We start from the raw sequence: 10,844 nt of genomic DNA on the forward strand, positions 1-10,844 counted from the left end.
AGGTTCTGCTGCTTCTTCCCCCCTCCTTAAGGTCCTTTTCTCTCCCACTGTGGGGTGGAGCGATTATAAAGATCATCCGCTCAGTGAGTATTTACTGAGCACCTACTATGTACTAGGCAGTGTTCTCTGACTAGGGACGTGACTAGGATATCCTTTCACATATCTAGTGCTTTACTGTTTACAAAGAGCTTTTGGTTCACTCACCTCATCTTCCTGTTTTCTTTGTGCATTTTTTTCTATGGTGCTGAAAGACACTTAGTGTAAAATGTACCGTCTGAGTTATTTTTAAGTGTACAATTCAGGGGCGTTCGGTATCCTCATACTGTTGTGAAATGGATCTCCAGAACTTCTTCATCTTGCAAAACTGAAACTCATTCCCATTAAATGGTGAGTCTCCTTACCTCCTCCCGGAGCCCCAGGCGACCCCAGCCTGCTTCTGTCCCCGTGAATCTGACTCCCCTAGGAACCCCGTGTCCGTGGAATCATGCACGATCTGTCCTTTGATTTCACTTAGTACCACGTCGTCCAGCCTCATCCACAGTGTAGCGTGTGACCCTAATCTTTTGTCAACCTCAGGTTGGGGCTCTGTGTTTGGCAGGTGAGAAAACTGAAGCTCAGAAGGATTAAGCAATTGCTCAGGGCCACGCAGCTAGTGGGTTGAATCGTGTCCCCAAAAAGATATGATTAAGTTCTAACTCCTGGTACCTGTGAATGTGACCTTTCACGGAAATAGGGTTCTTGGAGATGTCATCTAGCTCTGGGCCTCGAGACGAGATCTTTCTATCTTTCGGGTGAGCCCTACACCCACCCACTGATGTCCCTGGAAGAGAAAGGACAGGGAGATTTGAGATACTGAGGAGCATGGGGAGGAAGGCCATGTGACCGGAGAAGCAAGCTGCCAAAGCCACACGCACCTTGAGCCTCCTGTCACTGTCACAGGCAAAGGAAGACCCCTCCCCTGGAGCCTTTGGAGGGACGTGGCCCAGCTCAGACCTTGATTTCAGACCTCTGGGCTTCACAGCTGTGAGCAGTAAATTTGAGCCCCTCACCCCCGGGGTCCGGGGATCTGTTCTGTCAGCCTTAGCAGAGAAACACAGCTCGGGAGCACCAAGAGCAGGACCCGGATGCTGTGCCGTCTAGCCCCGTGTTCTTCCCACAACAGTGGGTCAGGACAGAGGTCCCCAGCGAGGGCAGGAGGCTCTCTGTGTGGCGGAGTTGGTACAGGAGAGAAAAGAGCTATTTTGTGGAATGCCCTGCCTAGTCTCTTGCTCCCTTCCACACCGACTGAGCCCCCCCCCCACTTCCCAAACTCGCAAAGGCCCCAGAATTCAAGCCGCCCTGTAGATGGGCTGAAATAACCCTGCACCGCCTGCCCTCTGTCCGCCCTGCCAGATCGGTCCCTGCCTTCTCCACCCCGCTGTCTGCATAGATGCTGGCCCGTAGGGACGGATTGATGTGCTCTCTTGTCCCTGGCATCCAGGTGAGGGCAAGGGGGGCGGTGAGGTCAGGGGGCTCTGCTGGGTCACTGCGGCGAGGATGGTCCCTCAGTGGTCACGGCCCCTCTGATTATCTCCTGGAGTGGGGGCCGCAGCCTCTCCTCTCCCTTCTGGTCACCACAGTGGCTCTTCTCCGGGCCCTCAGCCAGACCTTTGCGGCTAGTCCTTTCGTGAACAAACCCACCTTGCATCACCTTCTGGGCCTCACGACAGCTCTCGGAACCGTGAGTCACACAAACCACGAGCACATGAGCTTCATGGGGGCACCTATTTTTGTGCTGTATCCCAAGCGCCTGGGGAGTTTCTGGTAAATATCAGGGCAGGAAATGTTTGTTGCATGTTGTATGGGACTCTCACGTGGGCTGCAGGCTTATCTGCATTATTAATTCCTAGCATTTAATTCCCCCCCTTTATATATTTTTTAATGTTTATTTTTTGAGAGAGAGACAGAGAGACAGAGTGTGAGCGGGGGAGGGACAGAGAGAGAGGGAGACACAGAATTCAAAGCAGGTTCCAGGCTCCGAGCTTTCAGCACAGAACCCAACCCAGGATTCAAACCCATGAACTCTGAGATTGTGACCTGAGCCGATGTCAGATGCTTAACTGATTGAACCACCCATGCACCTCTATTCCCCCCTTTATATAAAGAATATTGTCAGGAACCTCAGATATAAGATATTATGAAAAAGTAAAATATATATAAATATTATTATTAATAAACCTTAAGGTTATTTTTTAGACCCCCTCTCCATCCCATTTGGTTAGGATAGCAGGACCCACAAAAAACATTGACCTTCTCCCTACATTGAAACAATCGAAGCCTGAACCTCTGTCTCTCTGACTTCCACATTTCCTTTTCCTGTGAGCTTTTCCCTGCAGATGGAGTGGCTGACGTAACCACGCTCGCCGCTGCTCGGTCCTGTCCTCACATTGTCCCTCCTGTCTCCGTCCAGTGGCAAAGCTTCTCTTTCTAAAGGTCACTGACGACATCTTTAAGGAGCCAAAGGTCTTTCTCCACTTTCCTCCTCCTGCACTTGGGCTACTCTTGACCGACTTGTCAGTCTGGCTTGGATGGCTCTCCTCTCTGAGCTTCCTCTTGTATCTCTTGTGGACCTTTGGTTTCCTTTATCACCTGCTCCTTCTCCAGCCGCTGCTGCCGTACATGAAGTCATTGTCTCCTGGACCAAGATGTAAACCACCAAGGGCCAAGAGCAGTGGGTACTGCCCTGCACGCCCATGACCCTCCGGCCAGCTCTGATCTCACAGGAGATGCCCAGGAGATGGTCATTAGTTCTGGTCTTCTCCCTCCCCCTGGTCTCTGCCCTTGTTCTTCCTGGTTTCACCTTGTTGTGGGCTGGCCCTACCACTGAGCTCTGCTCCCTCTGTTTCATTCCAGACCCAGTTCCCAGGTGAGAGGGGCTGGTACCTCTAATATTGTCCCTTAATGGGCACTTGGATTCCTCATGCAATAGTTATCACTTGGTGTATTAGTCACGGTTCTCCAGAGAAACAGAACCAATAGGATCGATCGATCTATCTATCTATCTATCTATCTATCTATCTATCTATCTATCTTCTATCTATCCACTCATCCATCCATCCATCTGTAAGAGACTTATAATGAAGAATTGGCTCACACAGTTATGGAGGCTGAGAAAGTCCAATGTTCTGCTCTCTGCAAGGTAGAGGCCCCAGGGAAGCCAGTGGTGTAATTCCCATTCAAGTCTGAAGATTCAGAGAACCAGAAATGCCAATCTCCAAGAGCAGAAGACCAATTCCAAGCTCAGACAATCAGGCTGAGTGTGAATTTGCCTTTCTTTCACCTTCTTGTTCTGTTAAGACTCTCAACGGATTGGGTGAGGTCTATCCACATTGTGAGGACACATCTTCTTTACTCAGGCTACCAATCCAAATGCCGACCTCACAGACATACCTAGAAGTAATGTTTAATCAGCTGTCTGGGTATCCCTGGGCCCCGTCAAGTTGATGTATAAGATTAACCATCACACTTAGAATATCTGCCTTTCTCCTCCATGTTGACTGACAGGCTCTGCACTGGCCTAGAACTCACAGTGGATGCTAATTTCACTTGCTTCTGAAAGAATTTCACCTTCGCTGGAAGAGCTACAGCTCAGTAGGCACTTAAGACCTCCTTTTCACTACTGGAGGAACCAAACGATGGCACTTCGACTTTTAAAAGTCCTAGATTCGGAAGACCCATATGACCTGAGAATGAAATTCAGGCATGGTGGCCATCCACTTATTTTCTCTGCAGGCAGTGGCGACGGTGGTTCAAGCTTGCTTTCATCTCTAATAAAGGAGTCATGTTCTGTTCTCTCTGGGACAGGGAGAATTAGAACCTTGTTATTTGGGGCAGTCTGTGCATAACACAGTATATTATTTCCCCAAGTGTGTCCCCGTTGTATGGGTAAGTCTAGTTCCTCAGAGACATTTCCATGGTCCAACAGGGCTGGGGAATGCTGAGTGAAAGCAAGGTTACATCGGTTGCTTTATTGCAGAATTTCTCAGAGTCCTTGACCTGCTAATTCAGCCATCACATCAGCACCCATCTGTACAGTCCCACTGTGTGTCTGGGATTGTGTGAGGTGCGGGGAAGGCAGGGATGAGGAAGACGCGTCCTTGTGAAGTTTATATGGTAGGAGCCAACGGGCATGAAATAACCAACTACCCGCTAAAGGTGCAATTATACTAATAAGCACAGCAAAGGGGAAAAGCAGACCAGGTGAGGGAGCATGTATCATTAGGACCTAACTGAGTCTGGGGAATCAGGAAAGGCTCATCTGGGAAAATGGTGTTCAAGTTAAAATCTGAAGAAGAAAAAGATATGTACCAGGTGGAAGGGGTGTGGGCGTGGAGCATTAAGGGAAGACAGTTTGTGGAAAGGCCCTGAATGGGAAAGGGCTGGGCGTCTCTACAGGGTTTTGAAAACACAGGTTTGTTTTCAGGGAGCTCTCCTTCATACCCCTTCCCGCCCTCCCGGGTGTTGTGGGACTAGAAATTGGCTTTGCTGGTATAGATAGACCCCTGACCAGGATCCGGGAGACTCAGGTTGTGGTTAATAGCGATTAATTGTCCCAGAGACAATGTCCCTAATTTCTTTGAGCCTCGTATTTCTAATCAATAAAGTTAGGGGCAGGGGCACCTGGATGGCTCAGTCAGTTAAGCGTCAGACTTCAGCTCAGGTCATGTTCTCATGGTTTGTACATTCAAGCCCCACATCAGGCTCTGTGCTTTGGATTCTGTCTCTCAAAAACAAATAAACATTAAAAAAAGAAAAAGAAAGTTAGGAGCAAAAAACATAGTTCCTAAGATCCCATGTGCTGTCTTCTTTCAAAGGCGGGATTTCCAGGAGAACGTGAGGACTAAACTCAGTTGGGGACAAGGGGCTCTGAAGGATACCAGGGAGGCCAGATGGCGGCCGGGACCCTGGAGAACCCAGTGGATGCTCACTCCCACCCAGGAGACTTCCAGAGGAGCATTTTTATTTGATCAAGTAACACACTTGCCCAGGATGCCAACAGAGTCTTATTTTTAACCTCCTGAAGGTGGAGAGAAGACCCCCTGTAGCATCTGCCTGGAAGTTAAGAACAAATAACAAACGAAAACCATTCTCTTTCAGGACCCCTATTTCTCACTTTTTCAACTCCTAACCTCACTCTTTCCTACTCACTTTTTTTTTGGCTCCTTGGTCCAGATCCTTCCGTTCCACGTCTCCCTCCCTGCCCCCAGAAAACAGACACTGGCTTCCCTACGGCTCTCAGGTTACTGCACTTGAACTTGTGTGAGAAGCTCCTCTCTGCTTGGAGGAAATGGAGTGCTAAGCTTGTCTTTAGGTGTGGCTCAGAATATTCTAGGTGCCTCCACCCCCACCCCACGGTAGATGTACGGTACTGCTGTCATGGTTCTTCTTTCTGTGGAGCCCTTGTACTTTGGTTTTGCTAGGACTGCCCTAACAAAGTTCCACAAACCCAGCGGCCCAAACAAGAGACACGATTATCTCCCGATTCTGGAGGTGGCGAGTCCGTGATCAAGGTTGGGGAGGGTGGGCTCCCCCCCGAGGCTGTAGAGGCTGTGAGGGGAGAGTCTGCTTGCGTCTCTCCCCTTGGTGTGGAGATGGCTGCCTTCTCCCTGCGTCTTCATGGGCTCTTCCCTCTGGGCACATCTTTGTGTCCAAATCTCCCCTTCTTATAAGGACACAAGTCATACTGGAATAGAGACCACTCTAATGACCTCATTTTAATCTGGTTATCTCTTGAAAGATCCCATCTCCAAATTAGGTCCCATTCTGAGGTCCTGGGATTTAGGACCCCAACATATGAATTTTAGGGAGATGCAACTTAACCTATAAAAGCTAATAAGTCTTAAACTTCAGTGTACCTACAGCTTACCTATGGGCTTGTTAAGAATGGAGATACTGAGGGCACCTGGGTGGCTCAGTTGGTTGTGTCTGAGTCTTGGTTTTGGCTCAGGTCATGATCTTGCGCTCTGTGAGTTCAAGCCCCGGGTCGCACTCTGTGCTGACAGCTCAGAGCCTGGAGCCTGCTTCAGATTCTATGTCTCCCTCTCTCTCTGCCCATCCCCCACTCATGCTGTGTCTTCCTCTCTCAAAAATAAACATTAAAAATTTTTTTTAATAAAAAAATAAAAAGAGACAATCATAAGGAAGAAAAATACATGTATAATAATGTGCTACTAAAAAAATCTAGGGCACCTGGGTGGCTCAATCAATTGAGCATCTGACTCTTGGTTTCGGCTCAGGTCATGATCTCATGGTTCGTGGGTTCAGGCCTCGCATAGGGGTGTATGCTGACAGAGCCTGCTTAGAATTCTCTCTCTCTCCCTCTCTCTCAGCTCCTTCCCCACTCAAGCTTGTGCCAGCTCTCACTCAAAATAAATAAACTTAAAAAAATCCACATATACGTGGACCTGTACAGTTCAACACCTTGTTGTTCAAGGACCAATTGTATATCGTCTTGGTTCCCTGTTTCTTTGGGAAACCTAGAGTAGTACAATTACCTACTTTATGGTATAATAACAAACACAGAGTTGGTCTTCCTCATCATTTCTGGCACAGAGCTTCTGAAAGCCTGGCGATTTCCCAAGAGTTGAGAGTGACAAAGGTGTCTTTTGTTATGTTAATGAAACCTTCTGGCCCACAGCTAGGCTTGGGGGCTGTTGTCATGGGAACTAACCGTGTGACTAGGGAGTAGGAACTTCTAATCCTTCCCCCCATCTCCCAAGGAGAGGAGAGGGGCTGGAAGTTGACTCAGTTGCCAGTCATGCCCAGGTAATAAAGGTTCCATTAAAAACCCCAGAAGACAGGGTTGGTGAACAGGCAAAGATTCGGGGAGAGAGGCACACTCAGAGAGCATGGAAGCCACACCCCCTCCCTGTCCTTGCCCTGCCCATCTCTTCCATCTGACCTTTCCAGAGTCCTACCCCTTTATAACGTGGTGACCTAGTGGGTGAAATGTTTCCCTGAGTTCTGTGACCTGCTCTGCAAATGAAGGGAATCCAAGGAGGGTGTCTTTGGAACCTCGGATTTATAGCTGGCTGGTCAGAAGCATAGGTGACAAGGACTTGTGATGACATCTGAAGTCTTTGCATGAGTGTGGGGAGCAGTCTTGTAGGAAGGAGCCCTCAGCCTATGGATCTGGTGCTATGTCTGGGTAGATGGTGTCAGAACTGAGCTGAATTGCAGGGCGTCCATATGGGTGTCTGAGAATCGCTTGGTGATGTGAGTAAACTCCTCCCCTCCACACACACATTGGAATTGGTGATCCGAACCTTTACTTGTGATGGGGAGCGGGGAGAATTGGGAAACTGAGAGCTTTCTAGAAGCTCTGTGGTCTAGAAGGAGAGAGTAGGGTTCTCTAAGGAACCGAAGAATTTCAAATTGAGATTGGAAATGTAAACCAGGAATGCTGGGCAGGATGTCGGTTACCAATAGCTCGCAGGAAAAGTGGAGGGAGGGGTAAGGGTGGACAAGGAGTAGTTGAAACTGGAAGCTGTAAGAGGTGAGGGCCTCATTCCTCCAGAACCAAGAGGAATGAAAAGAAAAGGGCCATCTCAGCTTGGGGGCTACAAGCTTTTGGAAGTGAGAAGAAAGGGCAGTTACTGGAGAAATGAAAGTGGAATAAAAATGGTGGCAGGGGCCCCTGGCCGGGCTTGTTCCTGGGCTGGGCAGCGTACATACAAGTCACAGGGGCTGGATGGGAGTAGCCCAGTCCACTCAGAACGCCAGGTAGCCCTTGGCCTTGTCTATGGCGTTCAACCTGCTTGCAGTCTCCTGAGGCGTGGGTACCCTTTGCCTGCAAGGCCCCAAAGCTGGCCACAGCTGGTGCCGGGGGTGGGGGAAGTTAGCCCAGGACTCTGTGCACTTTGGAGCACGAGCCTACGCCTGAAGTTGACATGAAAGGAGCCAGAGCCCCAATGCAGGGCTCCAATTGTAGGAAGAGGACTCTTGTTTTTCGTCTCCTGTTGGCCAACAGCAGCAGAAAACTATTCCTAAGGAGTAGCACCTGACCTTTCCATGTCCTGCAGACTAACCCACTCAGCTGGGGCCTTGAAAGCTGGTGGACCTGTCCACGCATCACGCTGTCATATCTGAAGAAACGGGATTCGATGTCACCAACTCGTTCCCTGTCTTGGTCAGCTCGGGCAGCCGTAACAAAATGCCACAGGCTGTGGATCCGAAACAAGCCACGTTCGTTGTGCACAGCAGTGGGGCCTGGACGTCCGAGGTCACGATGTCAGCATGTCTGGTTCCTCTTGAGCTCACAGACGCCGACTTCTCCATCTCCAACCTTTCTCTCTGTGCGTGTGCATCTGTGTCTCTTTGTTCAAGTTTCCTCTCGTAAGGACCCCAGTGTCCCTCACTTGGCTCTGTGTGCCCTCTGGGACAGGGCTTCCACTTGTCTGCACACAAAGAGTTCTGGGATGTCAGAGATTACAAAACAAACTCCAGCCGAGCGTATTTAAAGATCTAATCGGCTCTCTTACGTGATTCCTGAACCAGGAAGCGCCCACCTAGCAAGTGGAGGGGGCTCAGAGCAGTTGTACAAAGACGGAATGGGGGGGAGCGCAAGAAAGTTATCAGCAAAAGAAAAGGAAGGATTGTTCCAGACTTGGTTGCTTTCCCTTGGTGGGAAGAGCTGGGGGTCTTATCCTGCAGATCAACTCCTCTTCCTCTGGGGGAGGGGAAGGCTCACCTGGCAGATTACCTCACCGATGCTGACCCGAAAATTCCTGACTGACTGGTTGAGATGACATCTCTGGGGGAGGTTGAAATTGCAACTAGACTAGGTATCAAGCCTGTTTTGGGGACTCGACCTAAGCGGCGCCATTTTGGGCCTGTGGTTTTCTTTTTAATGTGGATTGAACCATATGATTCATCCCGCTTCTGGCCACTGGGAGCATTTATCCTGCTCAGCTTTGACTCCTGTCATCTGCTGCCTGGTGCCCAGGGGCCAGGGTCTAGGGTGAGGTAGTGAGCAGATAGCAAGCTCCGGGAACTCCATGGTCTGAGTTAGTACCTCTCTTCCGAGTGCTTCCTAACAAAATGGCCCTGGCAAATTTCCCTCTCTGAGCTTCTTCTCCCATGGGCAAATTAGGATGATAACACCTACTTTGTAGAGTTGTTTTAAGAAATAAATTAATAGAAGAACAAAACTCCTTCCCCACAATTCCCCTTATGGACAGAGGCCTGGATGGGAGATGGTCACTGACCCACAAGTAATTGTGACCCTTACAAACAAGTATGCTTTTAAGGTGTAAGCAGAATATCCCAACCTTGGCACAATTAATCCAGTAACCGTGAGGCCTGTTCTTTATTTTTAGCAGGCTACCGGGGCCTGACTGGAATGGAGAAGGGAGGAGGGGAAGTTTTGGCTCTGGAAGATGACACTGGAAGTCTCACTCCATTGTGAAAGAGGTAATGTTGCAAATTGTGAAGATAACAGAGGAATGTCACTTTAATGGTGTTGCTCCAATCAGATGGGGGGCCCTCAAATGTGGGGCAACCCAATCCGGTGGAGGGGGACAGGTGGTACAGGGGGAGAAAGAATTCACCTGAGGCAGAACAAAAGAGATAGTTTATTGAACACACCGCAGGGGAAGAGTGGGCCGGCCAGCAGGGGAGAGGCTGTCTGCAACAAAATGGTGGGTGGGGGCTGTATTCATAGAGGAAAACTCAGGAGGTATGGGGACATGTGGAGCTTTCCCTTTTTTGGTAACTGGGCCTGGTTGCAAGTAGCCCATTGGTTAGTTGGGGCCTATGGCTATTTTGAGGTGAGTCACCCGATGGGTCTGTCTGTATTCAGCCGGGGTGGGGGGGGGTGGGGGGGTTGCTTTGGGCCCTTTTGCCTTGATCACGTGTTCATTGCTCAAGCCTCTTGTCTGAAAGCAGCCCCTACAACTGTCCCTCACTGTGTGTTTTTAAGGTACTCTTTCTGAGAATCAACACTTGTCCGTTAGTGACGTGTTTGTGGGCAACACTGGTTTTCAGCCGCAGCTGCACACGGGAATCACCTGAGAGGCTCAAAGAGCAAATACTGGTGCGCAGATCTCCCCCCCGGATATTCTGTTTGTGATTGTTACTGTTCTAGAGGGAGACCTAGGAACCCCTCCCCCTGTAGCCGGGTTTGGTACCGTGCAGGTAGGGTTGGGAGCCACTCACCCTAGGGCTACACCAACAGTGGAGCATTTCACTTACCGCTTTGTCTCTGTCTTTGCCTGAAGAGTGGATGAGTGTGAAATGCTCAGCCTGGCACAGGACAAGCTCTATATAAATGTTTGCTATTTTTACGTTCAGTGATACATACGCAATGTGTGTAGGTATACATATGTGCGATGTGAGCTCGGGAGACTCAGTAAATGGTTAGCAGCTGTTATTTTTACATGATATAATGTAATACCATTTCAGAATAGGTAGAAGTTATTTTAGGTAACTTCCACTTGCATTGCCGTGTTTCTTTCTTGGTCAGAGCTGCCTTAATTGTGTTTCTCTTCTCAAAGCCCTGAGCTTCCCTGGCTTGGGTGGGGGTGGGGTGGGGTGGATATTCTGCCGCCACCCTTCATCCAGCTCCAGGAACGCATCCTTGTTTTTCTTTCTTTCTTTTTTTTTTTAATGTTTTTATTTATTTTTGAGAGAGAGAGGCAGAGTGTGAGCAGGGGAGGGGCAGAGAGAGAGGGAGGCACAGAATCCAAAGCAGGCTCCAGGCTCTGAGCTGTCAGCACAGAGCCTGATGCAGGGCTTGAACCCACGAACTGTGAGATCATGACCTGAACTGAAGTCGGATGCTCAACTGACTGAGCCCCCCAGGCGCC

The 10,844-nt window shown here is 49.5% G+C and overlaps 1 long non-coding RNA gene across 1 annotated transcript in view; it reads left to right on the forward strand.

Annotated features, from left to right (window-relative positions):
- The window catches only part of LOC115304582, a 23,264-nt gene extending 13,134 nt beyond the window's left edge, over positions 1–10,130 (forward strand). Inside the window, exons 2-4 of the long non-coding RNA XR_003914513.1 lie at positions 8,061–8,333; positions 9,360–9,450; positions 9,959–10,130. This is a non-coding gene — a long non-coding RNA (uncharacterized LOC115304582). The remainder of the gene's footprint in view (positions 1–8,060; positions 8,334–9,359; positions 9,451–9,958) is intronic.
- The last annotated feature ends 714 nt before the right edge of the window (positions 10,131–10,844 follow it).

This window comes from Suricata suricatta, chromosome 10, assembly GCF_006229205.1.
Source record: "Suricata suricatta isolate VVHF042 chromosome 10, meerkat_22Aug2017_6uvM2_HiC, whole genome shotgun sequence".
Classification (NCBI taxonomy): Eukaryota; Metazoa; Chordata; class Mammalia; order Carnivora; family Herpestidae; genus Suricata; species Suricata suricatta.